The sequence below is a fragment of the Pan troglodytes genome, chromosome 18 (genome assembly GCF_028858775.2).
Source record: "Pan troglodytes isolate AG18354 chromosome 18, NHGRI_mPanTro3-v2.0_pri, whole genome shotgun sequence".
In the NCBI taxonomy this organism is placed as follows: domain Eukaryota; kingdom Metazoa; phylum Chordata; class Mammalia; order Primates; family Hominidae; genus Pan; species Pan troglodytes.
Window position 1 is genome coordinate 68727506 of NC_072416.2, and position 3789 is coordinate 68731294.

The 3789-nt window shown below is 40.7% G+C and overlaps 1 pseudogene; it reads left to right on the forward strand.

Moving 5' to 3' along the window:
- The first annotated feature begins 1159 nt into the window (after nt 1-1159).
- LOC129137470 (small ribosomal subunit protein uS2-like) lies at nt 1160-3177 on the forward strand (annotated as a pseudogene).
- Nucleotides 3178-3789: the final 612 nt, after the last annotated feature.

Genomic DNA, 3789 nt, shown 5'->3' on the forward strand with positions numbered 1-3789 from the left:
AGATATTCAAGTCACTTCTGAATAAGTTCTCAGACAACAACTTCTTGTGTATAGTCATGTGCCACATGATGTTTACTTCAACAGCAGACTGCTATGTGATGGTGGTTCCGTAAGATTATATCGGAACTGAAAAATTCCTATCACCTAGTGATGTCTTAGCCATCCTAAAGTCATAGGGTAGTGCATTACCTTTTCTATGTTTAGATAAACAAATACCATTGTTTTACAGTTGCCTACAGAATTCAGTATAGTGACACACTCAACAGGGTTATAGTATAGGAGCAACAGGCTGTGCCATATAGCCTAGGTGTATAGTAGGCTGTACCATCTAGGTTTGTATAAGTACATGTTCACACGATGACGAAATTGCCTAATGACTAATTCCTCAGAACATACTCCTATCTGTAAGCAATGTATGACTATGTTCTGTAGAATTAGGGAATGCAGCTGGGTGGGGTGGCTCACGCCTGTAATCCCAGCACTTTGGGAGGCCGAGGTGGGCAGATCACCTGAGGTCGAGAGTTCGAGACCAGCCTGACCAACATGGAGAAACTCTGTCTCTACTAAAAATACAGTATTAGCCGGGTGTGGTGGCGCATGCCTATAATCCCAGCTACTTGGGAGGCTGAGGCAGGAGAATGACTTGAACCCCGGAGGCAGAGGTTGCGGTGAGCCAAGATTGTGCCATTGCACTCCAGCCTGGGCAACAAGAGCGAAACTCTGTCTCAAAAAAAAAAAAAAATTAAAGGAATGTGTTCTTTTAAACAATAAGGAATGAAATTCGTGGTCAGCCAGAGTATAAACAAGGTTATGGAAGTAGAGTGGGGAGGAAGGGTTTGAATCTGGGAGTCAAAATTGGGTACAGTATATTTCCATAATGTATATGTGTATATATGTATATATATAATAACATTATACATTATATGAAGCATATATGTATATATAAATAAAATGTAATGAAATCACAGAGATAAGGCAGCAAAATGAACATTTTTTTAGACATTCTTGAGAAAACATTTTAGATGGCTATTTCTGTTTAAAAATAACATAAATATACCATAGAGCAGCACTTTTCAAATTTAAGGTGCATGTGGATCACCTGGGTATCTTATGAAAATGCAGAATCTGATTTGGTAAGTTTTGTCGGGGCGGCACAAGAGTCTGCGTTTTAAAAAAATTCCCAAATGATGCTAATATAGCTGGTCCGTGACCACATTTAGAATAGCAAGTCTTGGCCAGCTGCAGTGGCTCGTGCGTGTAATCCCAGCACTTTGGGAGGCTGAGGCGAGCGGATCACCTGAGGTTGAGAGTTCAAGACCAGCCTCACCAACATGGAGAAACCCCGTCTCCACTAAAAATACAAAATTAGCCAGTTGTGGTGGCACATGCCTATAATCCCAGCTACTTGGGAGGATGAGGCAGGAGAATCGCTTGAACCCGAGAGGCGGAGGTTGCGGTATGCCGAGATTGCACCATTGCACTCCAGCCTGGGCAACAAGAGTGAAACTCTATCTCAAAACAAACAAACAAACAAACAAACAGAATAGCAAGGCTCTAGGAAACTTACAAAATGCCATTTATGTATGCTTTCATTGAAATCAACGAGAAAATCCCATCACCATTTCAAAGCCATATGAAACACATCTCCTCCAAGAACATTTCCTCTATAAATCACCGAAATATTTACTGTGCATCTGCTATTAAAGATCAGTAACTATGCTAGTTTCTTTGTCTATTTTAGTTCTTATGCTGTATTATAGTTAGAGGGCATGTGTTTGTTATTCACCATGAACTCTTTTAGAGCAGGGATTGTATCTTTAATAATTACTTGTCTAATCTCAAAGTTCATAATTTTTTGGCAACACCGGGAATATAACTTTCTGTACTAGAGCTATAACACACTATGAAGTATGAAAAGAGCACTTTTTAAAATTGTGAAACATGCATATAAAAGAATATAAAATTATGTATATGTGGAACTTAAATATGACTAATACAACAAATACCCATGTATCCATTTTATTTATGTGTGTACACTCTTCCCTGTCCCCTGGAGGTGGCCATTATCTTTCACTAATTCTTCCTTTGATTTTATATAAATTTTTATAATACATATATGTATCCATAAACAATGTATGACTTGGTTTTGCATGGTTTTTTGCACTTTATATAAATAAAATTACGCTTTTCCGCACTACCTACAGAGGGGTCCGTACATTGTTGTTCTGGATTCCCGTCGTAACTTAAAGGGAAACTTTCACAATGTCTGGAGCCCCTGATGTCCTGCAGATGAAGGAGGAGGATGTCCTTCAGTTCCTTGCAGCAGGAACCCACTTAGGTGGCACCAAACTTGACTTCCAGATGGAACAGTACATCTATAAAAGGAAAAGTGATGGCATCTACATCATAAATCTGAAGAGGACCTGGGAGAAGCTTCCGTTGGCAGCTCGTGCCATTGTTGCCATTGAAAACCCTGCTGATGTCAGCGTTATATCCTCCTGGAATACTGGCCAGAGGGCCATGCTGAAGTTTGCTGCTGCCACTGGAGCCACTCCAATTGCTGACCGCTTTACTCCTGGAACCTTCACGAACTAGATCCAGGCAGCCTTCCCGGAGCCACCGCTTCTTGTGCTTACTGACCCCAGGGCTGACCACCAGCCTCTCACGGAGGCATCTTATGTTAACCTACCTACCATTGCTCTGTGTAACACAGATTCTCCTCTGTGCTGTGTGGACATTGCCATCCCATGCAACAACAAGGGAGCTCAGTCAGTGGGTTTGATGTGGTAGATGCCGGCTCGGGAAGTTCTGCGCATGCGTGACACCATTTCCCATGAACACCCCTGGGAGGTCATGCCTGAGCTCTACTTCTACAGAGATCCTGAAGAGATTGAAAAAGAAGAGCAGGCTGCTGCTGAAAAGGCAGTGACCAAGGAGGAATTTCAGGGTGAATGGACTGCTCCAGCTCCTGAGTTCACTGCTACTCAGCCTGAGGTTACAGACTGGTCTGAAGGTGTGCAGGTGCCCTCTGTGCCTATTCAGCAGTTCCCTACTGAAGACTGGAGCGCTCAGCCTGCCACGGAAGACTGGTCTGCAGCTCCCACTGCTCAGGCCACTGAATGGGTAGGAGCAACCACTGAATGGTCTTAAGCTGTCCCTGCATGGGCTCTTAAGCAACATGGAAAAATGGTTGATGGAAAATAAACATCAGTTTCTCAAATAAATAAATAAATAAGTAAAATTACATGGCATGTATTCTTCTGTAAAGTGCTTCATTTTTTAACAATATATTTTTGAGATTCATTGATGTTGCTGTATCCAGCTAATAATTCACTCAAGTTAATTGCTGTATGTTATTCCATTTTATTAATAGACCACAATTTATCCTTTCTACTGTTAATAGTCATTTGGATTGTTTTGTTATTCATACAAAAATACTCCTGTACATGTCTTTTGGTTACATACGCAAGGGTTTCTCTAAGGCACATGTAGAAATGAGCTCCTACATCATAGAGTCTGGACACCAACTTTACTAGATAATGCCAAACTTTTTTTTTTTTTTTCCCTAAGATGGTTGCACTACTTAACATTCATACTAGCAGAAGAGAGTTTCCTATTCTTTTAAAAAATTAATTTTGGTAAACATATGCATAACATACAATTTACCATCTTAACCATTTAAGTGTGGAGTTGAGTAATATTAAGTATATTCACATTGTTGTGCAACTAGTCTCTAGAACTTCTTCCTCCTGTGAGACCAAAAGTCTATACCCATAAGATGATAACTCT